At 45.1% G+C, this 17556-nt stretch overlaps 12 non-coding genes across 12 annotated transcripts; all 12 read left to right on the top strand.

Moving 5' to 3' along the window:
* The first annotated feature begins 62 nt into the window (after positions 1–62).
* LOC141235706 (U2 spliceosomal RNA) lies at positions 63–253 on the top strand. Its single transcript, XR_012301473.1, has one exon. It is a non-coding gene; the product is annotated as a U2 spliceosomal RNA (small nuclear RNA).
* A 1115-nt stretch (positions 254–1368) lies between these two features.
* Positions 1369–1559, top strand: LOC141235476 (U2 spliceosomal RNA). The gene has a single exon (XR_012301249.1). It is a non-coding gene; the product is annotated as a U2 spliceosomal RNA (small nuclear RNA).
* A 1112-nt stretch (positions 1560–2671) lies between these two features.
* LOC141235477 (U2 spliceosomal RNA) lies at positions 2672–2862 on the top strand. Its single transcript, XR_012301250.1, has one exon. It is a non-coding gene; the product is annotated as a U2 spliceosomal RNA (small nuclear RNA).
* Positions 2863–3974: 1112 nt separating this feature from the next.
* On the top strand, positions 3975–4165 carry LOC141235478 (U2 spliceosomal RNA). The gene has a single exon (XR_012301251.1). It is a non-coding gene; the product is annotated as a U2 spliceosomal RNA (small nuclear RNA).
* Positions 4166–5280: 1115 nt separating this feature from the next.
* Positions 5281–5471, top strand: LOC141235479 (U2 spliceosomal RNA). The gene has a single exon (XR_012301252.1). It is a non-coding gene; the product is annotated as a U2 spliceosomal RNA (small nuclear RNA).
* A 1115-nt stretch (positions 5472–6586) lies between these two features.
* Positions 6587–6777, top strand: LOC141235480 (U2 spliceosomal RNA). Its single transcript, XR_012301253.1, has one exon. It is a non-coding gene; the product is annotated as a U2 spliceosomal RNA (small nuclear RNA).
* Positions 6778–7889: 1112 nt separating this feature from the next.
* On the top strand, positions 7890–8080 carry LOC141235481 (U2 spliceosomal RNA). The gene has a single exon (XR_012301254.1). It is a non-coding gene; the product is annotated as a U2 spliceosomal RNA (small nuclear RNA).
* Positions 8081–9195: 1115 nt separating this feature from the next.
* Positions 9196–9386, top strand: LOC141235482 (U2 spliceosomal RNA). The gene has a single exon (XR_012301255.1). It is a non-coding gene; the product is annotated as a U2 spliceosomal RNA (small nuclear RNA).
* Positions 9387–10501: 1115 nt separating this feature from the next.
* LOC141235483 (U2 spliceosomal RNA) lies at positions 10502–10692 on the top strand. Its single transcript, XR_012301256.1, has one exon. It is a non-coding gene; the product is annotated as a U2 spliceosomal RNA (small nuclear RNA).
* A 1109-nt stretch (positions 10693–11801) lies between these two features.
* LOC141235484 (U2 spliceosomal RNA) lies at positions 11802–11992 on the top strand. The gene has a single exon (XR_012301257.1). It is a non-coding gene; the product is annotated as a U2 spliceosomal RNA (small nuclear RNA).
* Positions 11993–13107: 1115 nt separating this feature from the next.
* Positions 13108–13298, top strand: LOC141235486 (U2 spliceosomal RNA). The gene has a single exon (XR_012301259.1). It is a non-coding gene; the product is annotated as a U2 spliceosomal RNA (small nuclear RNA).
* Positions 13299–14413: 1115 nt separating this feature from the next.
* On the top strand, positions 14414–14604 carry LOC141235487 (U2 spliceosomal RNA). The gene has a single exon (XR_012301260.1). It is a non-coding gene; the product is annotated as a U2 spliceosomal RNA (small nuclear RNA).
* The last annotated feature ends 2952 nt before the right edge of the window (positions 14605–17556 follow it).

The following is a 17556-nucleotide window of genomic DNA, read 5'->3' on the forward strand; positions in this document are numbered from 1 at the left end:
TCTCCACAAATGGACTTTTCAGGATCCTTGGGTGGCTCCGTAGTTTGAAACCATTTCTGGTTATCGCTTCTCGGCCTTTTGGCTAAGATCAAGTGTAGTATGTGTTCTTATCAGTTTAATATCTGATACGTCCCCTATCTGGGGACCATATATTAAATGGATTTTTAGAACAGGGAGATGGAAAAAGAGCTTGCTCTGTCCACTCCACGCATTGACCTGGTATTGCAGTATCTCCAGGACCGGTGCACCCCTTCTTTAATGCAGTTTCTAAAATCAGAAAGAATTGAATTCAATGTTTTTTGTTCATTTTGCTTGTTTGTCGGATTTGGGGATGGACTCTTTGGCTTTGCTTTTCTTCTCCTCATTGGATTTTTCATGTTCAAAGTTGCAGAAGCCAGATTACAAGCTCATTTTGGTTCAACTTCAGCAACTGTGCATTGCATTGCCATGTAATGTGATGCAATGCTATCTTTCTAGCTCTCCCTTTTTACTTCCTTTTGGATAAACAGACATATTAGGCAAGCATTTTGGAGCTTTCACCTAAATAACTACAGGTGGTGAGATAAGCTGCACAATATAATTGACCTTTCAGTATATTGTTGCACACACACCATCTATTTAGCAAATGCCCTTGTTATCAACAGCAGCCTTTTAAACTCACCTGAGCTAACAGGTATGTGCGCTGGTTACTCTGCTGCGCTTAAAATTTCTTTTTTGGTTTGCTACAATGCCTTTTCTGAAACGTTGTCTCCTTCTGCTGGAACACTGACTTCTTTCATTTAATGCCTGCAGACTATAAAAGAGAACCCAACCCAAAAAGTTTGGTTGATTAGTCTGTGGCATTCTGTTAAACTGTTGCTTATGGCGGTCTCTGTGAGCTTCTCAGCGACATTCAGCCAGCCAGGTATCCTGCCTGCAGTAGATGGAATGTGGCAATGGAACGCTGGCTGCGCGTGTCATAATAGGCTCTGAGCCTTTATATACCTGTGCACAGCAGCAGCCACCTTCAGTCTGCTGCTGGACAGCCAGCAGCAGCAGCAGCAGGAGAGGTATGTAATCAGGAGCCCTCCTGCTAAGGGTAGACAGCTGCTCGTTCCACCCCACCCCCCGCCTTAATTGGTTCTCCTCCCTTCCAACGGTGTTGAGGCGGGTGGGAACAGCAGGGGGTGAAGGTGCTGTGTTTAAAGAGGTGGAGTTATGCAGATCTAAAACGCGTGGATTGCAGCAGCAGCAAGCCGAAAAGTGCAGGCATGTAAGGGATCTAGAGGTTGACAACATGTCTTCTTAACGGGAGTCCAGGAGCTCATCTCCACAAATGGACTTTTCAGGATCCTTGGGTGGCTCCGTAGTTTGAAACCAATTCTGGTTATCGCTTCTCGGCCTTTTGGCTAAGATCAAGTGTAGTATCTGTTCTTATCAGTTTAATATCTGATACGTCCCCTATCTGGGGACCATATATTAAATGGATTTTTAGAACAGGGAGATGGAAAAAGAGCTTGCTCTGTCCACTCCACGCATTGACCTGGTATTGCAGTATCTCCAGGACCGGTGCACCCCTTCTTTAATGCAGTTTCTAAAATCAGAAAGAATTGAATTCAATGTTTTTTGTTCATTTTGCTTGTTTGTCGGATTTGGGGATGGACTCTTTGGCTTTGCTTTTCTTCTCCTCATTGGATTTTTCATGTTCAAAGTTGCAGAAGCCAGATTACAAGCTCATTTTGGTTCAACTTCAGCAACTGTGCATTGCATTGCCATGTAATGTGATGCAATGCTATCTTTCTAGCTCTCCCTTTTTACTTCCTTTTGGATAAACAGACATATTAGGCAAGCATTTTGGAGCTTTCACCTAAATAACTACAGGTGGTGAGATAAGCTGCACAATATAATTGACCTTTCAGTATATTGTTGCACACACACCATCTATTTAGCAAATGCCCTTGTTATCAACAGCAGCCTTTTAAACTCACCTGAGCTAACAGGTATGTGCGCTGGTTACTCTGCTGCGCTTAAAATTTCTTTTTTGGTTTGCTACAATGCCTTTTCTGAAACGTTGTCTCCTTCTGCTGGAACACTGACTTCTTTCATTTAATGCCTGCAGACTATAAAAGAGAACCCAACCCAAAAAGTTTGGTTGATTAGTCTGTGGCATTCTGTTAAACTGTTGCTTATGGCGGTCTCTGTGAGCTTCTCAGCGACATTCAGCCAGCCAGGTATCCTGCCTGCAGTAGATGGAATGTGGCAATGGAACGCTGGCTGCGCGTGTCATAATAGGCTCTGAGCCTTTATATACCTGTGCACAGCAGCAGCCACCTTCAGTCTGCTGCTGGACAGCCAGCAGCAGCAGCAGGAGAGGTATGTAATCAGGAGCCCTCCTGCTAAGGGTAGACAGCTGCTCGTTCCACCCCACCCCCCGCCTTAATTGGTTCTCCTCCCTTCCAACGGTGTTGAGGCGGGTGGGAACAGCAGGGGGTGAAGGTGCTGTGTTTAAAGAGGTGGAGTTATGCAGATCTAAAACGCGTGGATTGCAGCAGCAGCAAGCCGAAAAGTGCAGGCATGTAAGGGATCTAGAGGTTGACAACATGTCTTCTTAACGGGAGTCCAGGAGCTCATCTCCACAAATGGACTTTTCAGGATCCTTGGGTGGCTCCGTAGTTTGAAACCAATTCTGGTTATCGCTTCTCGGCCTTTTGGCTAAGATCAAGTGTAGTATCTGTTCTTATCAGTTTAATATCTGATACGTCCCCTATCTGGGGACCATATATTAAATGGATTTTTAGAACAGGGAGATGGAAAAAGAGCTTGCTCTGTCCACTCCACGCATTGACCTGGTATTGCAGTATCTCCAGGACCGGTGCACCCCTTCTTTAATGCAGTTTCTAAAATCAGAAAGAATTGAATTCAATGTTTTTTGTTCATTTTGCTTGTTTGTCGGATTTGGGGATGGACTCTTTGGCTTTGCTTTTCTTCTCCTCATTGGATTTTTCATGTTCAAAGTTGCAGAAGCCAGATTACAAGCTCATTTTGGTTCAACTTCAGCAACTGTGCATTGCATTGCCATGTAATGTGATGCAATGCTATCTTTCTAGCTCTCCCTTTTTACTTCCTTTTGGATAAACAGACATATTAGGCAAGCATTTTGGAGCTTTCACCTAAATAACTACAGGTGGTGAGATAAGCTGCACAATATAATTGACCTTTCAGTATATTGTTGCACACACACCATCTATTTAGCAAATGCCCTTGTTATCAACAGCAGCCTTTTAAACTCACCTGAGCTAACAGGTATGTGCGCTGGTTACTCTGCTGCGCTTAAAATTTCTTTTTTGGTTTGCTACAATGCCTTTTCTGAAACGTTGTCTCCTTCTGCTGGAACACTGACTTCTTTCATTTAATGCCTGCAGACTATAAAAGAGAACCTAACCCAAAAAGTTTGGTTGATTAGTCTGTGGCATTCTGTTAAACTGTTGCTTATGGCGGTCTCTGTGAGCTTCTCAGCGACATTCAGCCAGCCAGGTATCCTGCCTGCAGTAGATGGAATGTGGCAATGGAACGCTGGTTGCGCGTGTCATAATAGGCTCTGAGCCTTTATATACCTGTGCACAGCAGCAGCCACCTTCAGTCTGCTGCTGGACAGCCAGCAGCAGCAGCAGGAGAGGTATGTAATCAGGAGCCCTCCTGCTAAGGGTAGACAGCTGCTCGTTCCACCCCACCCCCCGCCTTAATTGGTTCTCCTCCCTTCCAACGGTGTTGAGGCGGGTGGGAACAGCAGGGGGTGAAGGTGCTGTGTTTAAAGAGGTGGAGTTATGCAGATCTAAAACGCGTGGATTGCAGCAGCAGCAAGCCGAAAAGTGCAGGCATGTAAGGGATCTAGAGGTTGACAACATGTCTTCTTAACGGGAGTCCAGGAGCTCATCTCCACAAATGGACTTTTCAGGATCCTTGGGTGGCTCCGTAGTTTGAAACCAATTCTGGTTATCGCTTCTCGGCCTTTTGGCTAAGATCAAGTGTAGTATCTGTTCTTATCAGTTTAATATCTGATACGTCCCCTATCTGGGGACCATATATTAAATGGATTTTTAGAACAGGGAGATGGAAAAAGAGCTTGCTCTGTCCACTCCACGCATTGACCTGGTATTGCAGTATCTCCAGGACCGGTGCACCCCTTCTTTAATGCAGTTTCTAAAATCAGAAAGAATTGAATTCAATGTTTTTTGTTCATTTTGCTTGTTTGTCGGATTTGGGGATATACTCTTTGGCTTTGCTTTTCTTCTCCTCATTGGATTTTTCATGTTCAAAGTTGCAGAAGCCAGATTACAAGCTCATTTTGGTTCAACTTCAGCAACTGTGCATTGCATTGCCATGTAATGTGATGCAATGCTATCTTTCTAGCTCTCCCTTTTTACTTCCTTTTGGATAAACAGACATATTAGGCAAGCATTTTGGAGCTTTCACCTAAATAACTACAGGTGGTGAGATAAGCTGCACAATATAATTGACCTTTCAGTATATTGTTGCACACACACCATCTATTTAGCAAATGCCCTTGTTATCAACAGCAGCCTTTTAAACTCACCTGAGCTAACAGGTATGTGCGCTGGTTACTCTGCTGCGCTTAAAATTTCTTTTTTGGTTTGCTACAATGCCTTTTCTGAAACGTTGTCTCCTTCTGCTGGAACACTGACTTCTTTCATTTAATGCCTGCAGACTATAAAAGAGAACCCAACCCAAAAAGTTTGGTTGATTAGTCTGTGGCATTCTGTTAAACTGTTGCTTATGGCGGTCTCTGTGAGCTTCTCAGCGACATTCAGCCAGCCAGGTATCCTGCCTGCAGTAGATGGAATGTGGCAATGGAACGCTGGCTGCGCGTGTCATAATAGGCTCTGAGCCTTTATATACCTGTGCACAGCAGCAGCCACCTTCAGTCTGCTGCTGGACAGCCAGCAGCAGCAGCAGCAGGAGAGGTATGTAATCAGGAGCCCTCCTGCTAAGGGTAGACAGCTGCTCGTTCCACCCCACCCCCCGCCTTAATTGGTTCTCCTCCCTTCCAACGGTGTTGAGGCGGGTGGGAACAGCAGGGGGTGAAGGTGCTGTGTTTAAAGAGGTGGAGTTATGCAGATCTAAAATGCGTGGATTGCAGCAGCAGCAAGCCGAAAAGTGCAGGCATGTAAGGGATCTAGAGGTTGACAACATGTCTTCTTAACGGGAGTCCAGGAGCTCATCTCCACAAATGGACTTTTCAGGATCCTTGGGTGGCTCCGTAGTTTGAAACCATTTCTGGTTATCGCTTCTCGGCCTTTTGGCTAAGATCAAGTGTAGTATCTGTTCTTATCAGTTTAATATCTGATACGTCCCCTATCTGGGGACCATATATTAAATGGATTTTTAGAACAGGGAGATGGAAAAAGAGCTTGCTCTGTCCACTCCACGCATTGACCTGGTATTGCAGTATCTCCAGGACCGGTGCACCCCTTCTTTAATGCAGTTTCTAAAATCAGAAAGAATTGAATTCAATGTTTTTTGTTCATTTTGCTTGTTTGTCGGATTTGGGGATGGACTCTTTGGCTTTGCTTTTCTTCTCCTCATTGGATTTTTCATGTTCAAAGTTGCAGAAGCCAGATTACAAGCTCATTTTGGTTCAACTTCAGCAACTGTGCATTGCATTGCCATGTAATGTGATGCAATGCTATCTTTCTAGCTCTCCCTTTTTACTTCCTTTTGGATAAACAGACATATTAGGCAAGCATTTTGGAGCTTTCACCTAAATAACTACAGGTGGTGAGATAAGCTGCACAATATAATTGACCTTTCAGTATATTGTTGCACACACACCATCTATTTAGCAAATGCCCTTGTTATCAACAGCAGCCTTTTAAACTCACCTGAGCTAACAGGTATGTGCGCTGGTTACTCTGCTGCGCTTAAAATTTCTTTTTTGGTTTGCTACAATGCCTTTTCTGAAACGTTGTCTCCTTCTGCTGGAACACTGACTTCTTTCATTTAATGCCTGCAGACTATAAAAGAGAACCCAACCCAAAAAGTTTGGTTGATTAGTCTGTGGCATTCTGTTAAACTGTTGCTTATGGCGGTCTCTGTGAGCTTCTCAGCGACATTCAGCCAGCCAGGTATCCTGCCTGCAGTAGATGGAATGTGGCAATGGAACGCTGGCTGCGCGTGTCATAATAGGCTCTGAGCCTTTATATACCTGTGCACAGCAGCAGCCACCTTCAGTCTGCTGCTGGACAGCCAGCAGCAGCAGCAGCAGGAGAGGTATGTAATCAGGAGCCCTCCTGCTAAGGGTAGACAGCTGCTCGTTCCACCCCACCCCCCGCCTTAATTGGTTCTCCTCCCTTCCAACGGTGTTGAGGCGGGTGGGAACAGCAGGGGGTGAAGGTGCTGTGTTTAAAGAGGTGGAGTTATGCAGATCTAAAATGCGTGGATTGCAGCAGCAGCAAGCCGAAAAGTGCAGGCATGTAAGGGATCTAGAGGTTGACAACATGTCTTCTTAACGGGAGTCCAGGAGCTCATCTCCACAAATGGACTTTTCAGGATCCTTGGGTGGCTCCGTAGTTTGAAACCATTTCTGGTTATCGCTTCTCGGCCTTTTGGCTAAGATCAAGTGTAGTATCTGTTCTTATCAGTTTAATATCTGATACGTCCCCTATCTGGGGACCATATATTAAATGGATTTTTAGAACAGGGAGATGGAAAAAGAGCTTGCTCTGTCCACTCCACGCATTGACCTGGTATTGCAGTATCTCCAGGACCGGTGCACCCCTTCTTTAATGCAGTTTCTAAAATCAGAAAGAATTGAATTCAATGTTTTTTGTTCATTTTGCTTGTTTGTCGGATTTGGGGATGGACTCTTTGGCTTTGCTTTTCTTCTCCTCATTGGATTTTTCATGTTCAAAGTTGCAGAAGCCAGATTACAAGCTCATTTTGGTTCAACTTCAGCAACTGTGCATTGCATTGCCATGTAATGTGATGCAATGCTATCTTTCTAGCTCTCCCTTTTTACTTCCTTTTGGATAAACAGACATATTAGGCAAGCATTTTGGAGCTTTCACCTAAATAACTACAGGTGGTGAGATAAGCTGCACAATATAATTGACCTTTCAGTATATTGTTGCACACACACCATCTATTTAGCAAATGCCCTTGTTATCAACAGCAGCCTTTTAAACTCACCTGAGCTAACAGGTATGTGCGCTGGTTACTCTGCTGCGCTTAAAATTTCTTTTTTGGTTTGCTACAATGCCTTTTCTGAAACGTCTCCTTCTGCTGGAACACTGACTTCTTTCATTTAATGCCTGCAGACTATAAAAGAGAACCCAACCCAAAAAGTTTGGTTGATTAGTCTGTGGCATTCTGTTAAACTGTTGCTTATGGCGGTCTCTGTGAGCTTCTCAGCGACATTCAGCCAGCCAGGTATCCTGCCTGCAGTAGATGGAATGTGGCAATGGAACGCTGGCTGCGCGTGTCATAATAGGCTCTGAGCCTTTATATACCTGTGCACAGCAGCAGCCACCTTCAGTCTGCTGCTGGACAGCCAGCAGCAGCAGCAGCAGGAGAGGTATGTAATCAGGAGCCCTCCTGCTAAGGGTAGACAGCTGCTCGTTCCACCCCACCCCCCGCCTTAATTGGTTCTCCTCCCTTCCAACGGTGTTGAGGCGGGTGGGAACAGCAGGGGGTGAAGGTGCTGTGTTTAAAGAGGTGGAGTTATGCAGATCTAAAACGCGTGGATTGCAGCAGCAGCAAGCCGAAAAGTGCAGGCATGTAAGGGATCTAGAGGTTGACAACATGTCTTCTTAACGGGAGTCCAGGAGCTCATCTCCACAAATGGACTTTTCAGGATCCTTGGGTGGCTCCGTAGTTTGAAACCAATTCTGGTTATCGCTTCTCGGCCTTTTGGCTAAGATCAAGTGTAGTATCTGTTCTTATCAGTTTAATATCTGATACGTCCCCTATCTGGGGACCATATATTAAATGGATTTTTAGAACAGGGAGATGGAAAAAGAGCTTGCTCTGTCCACTCCACGCATTGACCTGGTATTGCAGTATCTCCAGGACCGGTGCACCCCTTCTTTAATGCAGTTTCTAAAATCAGAAAGAATTGAATTCAATGTTTTTTGTTCATTTTGCTTGTTTGTCGGATTTGGGGATGGACTCTTTGGCTTTGCTTTTCTTCTCCTCATTGGATTTTTCATGTTCAAAGTTGCAGAAGCCAGATTACAAGCTCATTTTGGTTCAACTTCAGCAACTGTGCATTGCATTGCCATGTAATGTGATGCAATGCTATCTTTCTAGCTCTCCCTTTTTACTTCCTTTTGGATAAACAGACATATTAGGCAAGCATTTTGGAGCTTTCACCTAAATAACTACAGGTGGTGAGATAAGCTGCACAATATAATTGACCTTTCAGTATATTGTTGCACACACACCATCTATTTAGCAAATGCCCTTGTTATCAACAGCAGCCTTTTAAACTCACCTGAGCTAACAGGTATGTGCGCTGGTTACTCTGCTGCGCTTAAAATTTCTTTTTTGGTTTGCTACAATGCCTTTTCTGAAACGTTGTCTCCTTCTGCTGGAACACTGACTTCTTTCATTTAATGCCTGCAGACTATAAAAGAGAACCCAACCCAAAAAGTTTGGTTGATTAGTCTGTGGCATTCTGTTAAACTGTTGCTTATGGCGGTCTCTGTGAGCTTCTCAGCGACATTCAGCCAGCCAGGTATCCTGCCTGCAGTAGATGGAATGTGGCAATGGAACGCTGGCTGCGCGTGTCATAATAGGCTCTGAGCCTTTATATACCTGTGCACAGCAGCAGCCACCTTCAGTCTGCTGCTGGACAGCCAGCAGCAGCAGCAGCAGGAGAGGTATGTAATCAGGAGCCCTCCTGCTAAGGGTAGACAGCTGCTCGTTCCACCCCACCCCCCGCCTTAATTGGTTCTCCTCCCTTCCAACGGTGTTGAGGCGGGTGGGAACAGCAGGGGGTGAAGGTGCTGTGTTTAAAGAGGTGGAGTTATGCAGATCTAAAACGCGTGGATTGCAGCAGCAGCAAGCCGAAAAGTGCAGGCATGTAAGGGATCTAGAGGTTGACAACATGTCTTCTTAACGGGAGTCCAGGAGCTCATCTCCACAAATGGACTTTTCAGGATCCTTGGGTGGCTCCGTAGTTTGAAACCAATTCTGGTTATCGCTTCTCGGCCTTTTGGCTAAGATCAAGTGTAGTATCTGTTCTTATCAGTTTAATATCTGATACGTCCCCTATCTGGGGACCATATATTAAATGGATTTTTAGAACAGGGAGATGGAAAAAGAGCTTGCTCTGTCCACTCCACGCATTGACCTGGTATTGCAGTATCTCCAGGACCGGTGCACCCCTTCTTTAATGCAGTTTCTAAAATCAGAAAGAATTGAATTCAATGTTTTTTGTTCATTTTGCTTGTTTGTCGGATTTGGGGATGGACTCTTTGGCTTTGCTTTTCTTCTCCTCATTGGATTTTTCATGTTCAAAGTTGCAGAAGCCAGATTACAAGCTCATTTTGGTTCAACTTCAGCAACTGTGCATTGCATTGCCATGTAATGTGATGCAATGCTATCTTTCTAGCTCTCCCTTTTTACTTCCTTTTGGATAAACAGACATATTAGGCAAGCATTTTGGAGCTTTCACCTAAATAACTACAGGTGGTGAGATAAGCTGCACAATATAATTGACCTTTCAGTATATTGTTGCACACACACCATCTATTTAGCAAATGCCCTTGTTATCAACAGCAGCCTTTTAAACTCACCTGAGCTAACAGGTATGTGCGCTGGTTACTCTGCTGCGCTTAAAATTTCTTTTTTGGTTTGCTACAATGCCTTTTCTGAAACGTTGTCTCCTTCTGCTGGAACACTGACTTCTTTCATTTAATGCCTGCAGACTATAAAAGAGAACCCAACCCAAAAAGTTTGGTTGATTAGTCTGTGGCATTCTGTTAAACTGTTGCTTATGGCGGTCTCTGTGAGCTTCTCAGCGACATTCAGCCAGCCAGGTATCCTGCCTGCAGTAGATGGAATGTGGCAATGGAACGCTGGCTGCGCGTGTCATAATAGGCTCTGAGCCTTTATATACCTGTGCACAGCAGCAGCCACCTTCAGTCTGCTGCTGGACAGCCAGCAGCAGCAGCAGCAGGAGAGGTATGTAATCAGGAGCCCTCCTGCTAAGGGTAGACAGCTGCTCGTTCCACCCCACCCCCCGCCTTAATTGGTTCTCCTCCCTTCCAACGGTGTTGAGGCGGGTGGGAACAGCAGGGGGTGAAGGTGCTGTGTTTAAAGAGGTGGAGTTATGCAGATCTAAAACGCGTGGATTGCAGCAGCAGCAAGCCGAAAAGTGCAGGCATGTAAGGGATCTAGAGGTTGACAACATGTCTTCTTAACGGGAGTCCAGGAGCTCATCTCCACAAATGGACTTTTCAGGATCCTTGGGTGGCTCCGTAGTTTGAAACCAATTCTGGTTATCGCTTCTCGGCCTTTTGGCTAAGATCAAGTGTAGTATCTGTTCTTATCAGTTTAATATCTGATACGTCCCCTATCTGGGGACCATATATTAAATGGATTTTTAGAACAGGGAGATGGAAAAAGAGCTTGCTCTGTCCACTCCACGCATTGACCTGGTATTGCAGTATCTCCAGGACCGGTGCACCCCTTCTTTAATGCAGTTTCTAAAATCAGAAAGAATTGAATTCAATGTTTTTTGTTCATTTTGCTTGTTTGTCGGATTTGTGGATGGACTCTTTGGCTTTGCTTTTCTTCTCCTCATTGGATTTTTCATGTTCAAAGTTGCAGAAGCCAGATTACAAGCTCATTTTGGTTCAACTTCAGCAACTGTGCATTGCATTGCCATGTAATGTGATGCAATGCTATCTTTCTAGCTCTCCCTTTTTACTTCCATTTGGATAAACAGACATATTAGGCAAGCATTTTGGAGCTTTCACCTAAATAACTACAGGTGGTGAGATAAGCTGCACAATATAATTGACCTTTCAGTATATTGTTGCACACACACCATCTATTTAGCAAATGCCCTTGTTATCAACAGCAGCCTTTTAAACTCACCTGAGCTAACAGGTATGTGCGCTGGTTACTCTGCTGCGCTTAAAATTTCTTTTTTGGTTTGCTACAATGCCTTTTCTGAAACGTTGTCTCCTTCTGCTGGAACACTGACTTCTTTCATTTAATGCCTGCAGACTATAAAAGAGAACCCAACCCAAAAAGTTTGGTTGATTAGTCTGTGGCATTCTGTTAAACTGTTGCTTATGGCGGTCTCTGTGAGCTTCTCAGCGACATTCAGCCAGCCAGGTATCCTGCCTGCAGTAGATGGAATGTGGCAATGGAACGCTGGCTGCGCGTGTCATAATAGGCTCTGAGCCTTTATATACCTGTGCACAGCAGCAGCCACCTTCAGTCTGCTGCTGGACAGCCAGCAGCAGCAGGAGAGGTATGTAATCAGGAGCCCTCCTGCTAAGGGTAGACAGCTGCTCGTTCCACCCCACCCCCCGCCTTAATTGGTTCTCCTCCCTTCCAACGGTGTTGAGGCGGGTGGGAACAGCAGGGGGTGAAGGTGCTGTGTTTAAAGAGGTGGAGTTATGCAGATCTAAAACGCGTGGATTGCAGCAGCAGCAAGCCGAAAAGTGCAGGCATGTAAGGGATCTAGAGGTTGACAACATGTCTTCTTAACGGGAGTCCAGGAGCTCATCTCCACAAATGGACTTTTCAGGATCCTTGGGTGGCTCCGTAGTTTGAAACCAATTCTGGTTATCGCTTCTCGGCCTTTTGGCTAAGATCAAGTGTAGTATCTGTTCTTATCAGTTTAATATCTGATACGTCCCCTATCTGGGGACCATATATTAAATGGATTTTTAGAACAGGGAGATGGAAAAAGAGCTTGCTCTGTCCACTCCACGCATTGACCTGGTATTGCAGTATCTCCAGGACCGGTGCACCCCTTCTTTAATGCAGTTTCTAAAATCAGAAAGAATTGAATTCAATGTTTTTTGTTCATTTTGCTTGTTTGTCGGATTTGGGGATGGACTCTTTGGCTTTGCTTTTCTTCTCCTCATTGGATTTTTCATGTTCAAAGTTGCAGAAGCCAGATTACAAGCTCATTTTGGTTCAACTTCAGCAACTGTGCATTGCATTGCCATGTAATGTGATGCAATGCTATCTTTCTAGCTCTCCCTTTTTACTTCCTTTTGGATTAACAGACATATTAGGCAAGCATTTTGGAGCTTTCACCTAAATAACTACAGGTGGTGAGATAAGCTGCACAATATAATTGACCTTTCAGTATATTGTTGCACACACACCATCTATTTAGCAAATGCCCTTGTTATCAACAGCAGCCTTTTAAACTCACCTGAGCTAACAGGTATGTGCGCTGGTTACTCTGCTGCGCTTAAAATTTCTTTTTTGGTTTGCTACAATGCCTTTTCTGAAACGTTGTCTCCTTCTGCTGGAACACTGACTTCTTTCATTTAATGCCTGCAGACTATAAAAGAGAACCCAACCCAAAAAGTTTGGTTGATTAGTCTGTGGCATTCTGTTAAACTGTTGCTTATGGCGGTCTCTGTGAGCTTCTCAGCGACATTCAGCCAGCCAGGTATCCTGCCTGCAGTAGATGGAATGTGGCAATGGAACGCTGGCTGCGCGTGTCATAATAGGCTCTGAGCCTTTATATACCTGTGCACAGCAGCAGCCACCTTCAGTCTGCTGCTGGACAGCCAGCAGCAGCAGCAGCAGGAGAGGTATGTAATCAGGAGCCCTCCTGCTAAGGGTAGACAGCTGCTCGTTCCACCCCACCCCCCGCCTTAATTGGTTCTCCTCCCTTCCAACGGTGTTGAGGCGGGTGGGAACAGCAGGGGGTGAAGGTGCTGTGTTTAAAGAGGTGGAGTTATGCAGATCTAAAACGCGTGGATTGCAGCAGCAGCAAGCCGAAAAGTGCAGGCATGTAAGGGATCTAGAGGTTGACAACATGTCTTCTTAACGGGAGTCCAGGAGCTCATCTCCACATATGGACTTTTCAGGATCCTTGGGTGGCTCCGTAGTTTGAAACCAATTCTGGTTATCGCTTCTCGGCCTTTTGGCTAAGATCAAGTGTAGTATCTGTTCTTATCAGTTTAATATCTGATACGTCCCCTATCTGGGGACCATATATTAAATGGATTTTTAGAACAGGGAGATGGAAAAAGAGCTTGCTCTGTCCACTCCACGCATTGACCTGGTATTGCAGTATCTCCAGGACCGGTGCACCCCTTCTTTAATGCAGTTTCTAAAATCAGAAAGAATTGAATTCAATGTTTTTTGTTCATTTTGCTTGTTTGTCGGATTTGGGGATGGACTCTTTGGCTTTGCTTTTCTTCTCCTCATTGGATTTTTCATGTTCAAAGTTGCAGAAGCCAGATTACAAGCTCATTTTGGTTCAACTTCAGCAACTGTGCATTGCATTGCCATGTAATGTGATGCAATGCTATCTTTCTAGCTCTCCCTTTTTACTTCCTTTTGGATAAACAGACATATTAGGCAAGCATTTTGGAGCTTTCACCTAAATAACTACAGGTGGTGAGATAAGCTGCACAATATAATTGACCTTTCAGTATATTGTTGCACACACACCATCTATTTAGCAAATGCCCTTGTTATCAACAGCAGCCTTTTAAACTCACCTGAGCTAACAGGTATGTGCGCTGGTTACTCTGCTGCGCTTAAAATTTCTTTTTTGGTTTGCTACAATGCCTTTTCTGAAACGTTGTCTCCTTCTGCTGGAACACTGACTTCTTTCATTTAATGCCTGCAGACTATAAAAGAGAACCCAACCCAAAAAGTTTGGTTGATTAGTCTGTGGCATTCTGTTAAACTGTTGCTTATGGCGGTCTCTGTGAGCTTCTCAGCGACATTCAGCCAGCCAGGTATCCTGCCTGCAGTAGATGGAATGTGGCAATGGAACGCTGGCTGCGCGTGTCATAATAGGCTCTGAGCCTTTATATACCTGTGCACAGCAGCAGCCACCTTCAGTTTGCTGCTGGACAGCCAGCAGCAGCAGCAGCAGGAGAGGTATGTAATCAGGAGCCCTCCTGCTAAGGGTAGACAGCTGCTCGTTCCACCCCACCCCCCGCCTTAATTGGTTCTCCTCCCTTCCAACGGTGTTGAGGCGGGTGGGAACAGCAGGGGGTGAAGGTGCTGTGTTTAAAGAGGTGGAGTTATGCAGATCTAAAACGCGTGGATTGCAGCAGCAGCAAGCCGAAAAGTGCAGGCATGTAAGGGATCTAGAGGTTGACAACATGTCTTCTTAACGGGAGTCCAGGAGCTCATCTCCACAAATGGACTTTTCAGGATCCTTGGGTGGCTCCGTAGTTTGAAACCAATTCTGGTTATCGCTTCTCGGCCTTTTGGCTAAGATCAAGTGTAGTATCTGTTCTTATCAGTTTAATATCTGATACGTCCCCTATCTGGGGACCATATATTAAATGGATTTTTAGAACAGGGAGATGGAAAAAGAGCTTGCTCTGTCCACTCCACGCATTGACCTGGTATTGCAGTATCTCCAGGACCGGTGCACCCCTTCTTTAATGCAGTTTCTAAAATCAGAAAGAATTGAATTCAATGTTTTTTGTTCATTTTGCTTGTTTGTCGGATTTGGGGATGGACTCTTTGGCTTTGCTTTTCTTCTCCTCATTGGATTTTTCATGTTCAAAGTTGCAGAAGCCAGATTACAAGCTCATTTTGGTTCAACTTCAGCAACTGTGCATTGCATTGCCATGTAATGTGATGCAATGCTATCTTTCTAGCTCTCCCTTTTTACTTCCTTTTGGATAAACAGACATATTAGGCAAGCATTTTGGAGCTTTCACCTAAATAACTACAGGTGGTGAGATAAGCTGCACAATATAATTGACCTTTCAGTATATTGTTGCACACACACCATCTATTTAGCAAATGCCCTTGTTATCAACAGCAGCCTTTTAAACTCACCTGAGCTAACAGGTATGTGCACTGGTTACTCTGCTGCGCTTAAAATTTCTTTTTTGGTTTGCTACAATGCCTTTTCTGAAACGTTGTCTCCTTCTGCTGGAACACTGACTTCTTTCATTTAATGCCTGCAGACTATAAAAGAGAACCCAACCCAAAAAGTTTGGTTGATTAGTCTGTGGCATTCTGTTAAACTGTTGCTTATGGCGGTCTCTGTGAGCTTCTCAGCGACATTCAGCCAGCCAGGTATCCTGCCTGCAGTAGATGGAATGTGGCAATGGAACGCTGGCTGCGCGTGTCATAATAGGCTCTGAGCCTTTATATACCTGTGCACAGCAGCAGCCACCTTCAGTCTGCTGCTGGACAGCCAGCAGCAGCAGCAGCAGGAGAGGTATGTAATCAGGAGCCCTCCTGCTAAGGGTAGACAGCTGCTCGTTCCACCCCACCCCCCGCCTTAATTGGTTCTCCTCCCTTCCAACGGTGTTGAGGCGGGTGGGAACAGCAGGGGGTGAAGGTGCTGTGTTTAAAGAGGTGGAGTTATGCAGATCTAAAACGCGTGGATTGCAGCAGCAGCAAGCCGAAAAGTGCAGGCATGTAAGGGATCTAGAGGTTGACAACATGTCTTCTTAACGGGAGTCCAGGAGCTCATCTCCACAAATGGACTTTTCAGGATCCTTGGGTGGCTCCGTAGTTTGAAACCAATTCTGGTTATCGCTTCTCGGCCTTTTGGCTAAGATCGTATGACTGTACCTTGATTGGTGCGAGTCTCCTGGAGGAATCCGGACCCTTTTGTGGAGGATTTTCTGCTTTTTCCTGTGGTATTCCATACCGACAGAATCCAAGATGTCTTTTGTGAAGAACACCATCCGTTTGTCCGTGGATCCATCTGACCAGAACAAGAACAACGTGGTTTTCATTGTCCAAGACATCGTTGAAGGCAAAGCTGGAGCAAGACGTTCTGAGATCTTCAGTGTCAACGAATTTTCACGTCAAGGTAATTATGACGTTACCTTTATGGACCAGGATGTTTGCCTTAATGTCTTTGAATGGCTCCGTGGTCACTCTAGTGACCCCTGCTTGGAAGGAGTTAGATGGGAACCTTTGTTTGGTCTGCAAGAAAAGGAGGTGACTGTGACTGTCTATAACCCTTTTACAGACCCTGAGCTGCTGGAGTGCTTCCTCTCTCGCTACTGTGAATATGTGCGGAAGGGAGTGAAGCAAGTCAATTGTCTAGGAATCTTTAACTGTCAGTATAAATTCCGTGTGAAATTGAAAAGGGATCCTGACAGTGTGGGGGGCTTTAGACACCCTCCATCAAATTTTTCCGTTGCAGGCCATAGAGGTTTCCACTTTTACCCAGGCCAGCCCATGTTTTGCCGTAGATGCTTTTCTTTCGGACATACCATGGTAACATGCCTTAAAGGGCAGTGTTGCCGAAATTGCAGAAAGGAGGGGCATATGGCCAACCAGTGTCCAGAGGCCAAGTCCTGTGATGTCTGTGGGAGTAGTGATCACATGTATAAGGACTGTCCTATGAGTGCACCTAGACGTTCTGATAAAGAACAGAAGGAGGAGGAGCTGGAGAGGAGGCAGATGGCAAGCGCACTGAAAGTGCTGGAAAGATTGGAGAGGGAGGAGAGAGAGGGAAGGAGGCGGGAAACTGGTAGAGCCTCTCCCTCTACGGCGCCAGAGGAGGTGTCCCTGAGACCATGTTCTTCTTCTGCTGAAGAAATGAGGAAGAAGCGGAGGGAAGAAAAGGAGTTCTGGAGGGAAGTGGCAAAGGTGGAGAAAAAGGCAGTGTCTGCGAGAATATCTAGGAAAGTGGTGGAAGCAGAGCTGCCTGAGATGATGACTTTTGGAGAGGCAATGGACGCAACAGGATGTGAAGTGCAAATCTCGGAACCCGACAGTCCTGAACACCCTTCGGGTCCTGAAAACATTGAAGATTTTTCTTCGGAGGATGATAGGGGTGCAAAGAAGAGTCGTAGGGAGGATGGTGGGGGCAGTGATGATGCAGTTTTTAGTGAGCCTCAGAGGAAGATCAGAACTGCCAGAATGAGGAGTGTGGCTGGTGAAGCCAGCGGGTCGGAAACCAGCTGTTCTGTTCTGATGGCGGAGGAGGATAGTGGTGGTGCTGGATAGTGTCACCATATAATATTGTAAATGTTTTTTCTTTTTGTCCTCTTGTGAGCTTTGGTTTAGGCCAAAGGCTATTTCTTTGTGTAATTGGTGAAGGAGTAGAAGTATTATGGGATTTACCATAGTGTCCCAAAACGTAAGAGTGTTTAAAAGTAAAGTAAGAAGAGCTGCTATTTTTGAGTTTTTAGCTATGCAAAATGCATCTATTTTTTGTTTACAAGAATGTGGGGTAGTGGATGGTGTGAAAGGGGATGAATGGTCTTATGGAGCGTCTGTGTGGTCGGGGAGTGCATGTAATAAGAATGATGGTGTGGGTATTTTGGTTAAAGGAAGGGAGGTTGTTTTGAGTGATTATTTGGTTATTGAGGTGGGGAGATGTATCCTTGCTAATTTTGTATACAAGAATGT

This window comes from Phyllobates terribilis, unplaced genomic scaffold, assembly GCF_046119375.1.
Source record: "Phyllobates terribilis strain yellow unplaced genomic scaffold, ASM4611937v1 Scaffold_682__1_contigs__length_827410, whole genome shotgun sequence".
NCBI lineage: Eukaryota > Metazoa > Chordata > Amphibia > Anura > Dendrobatidae > Phyllobates > Phyllobates terribilis.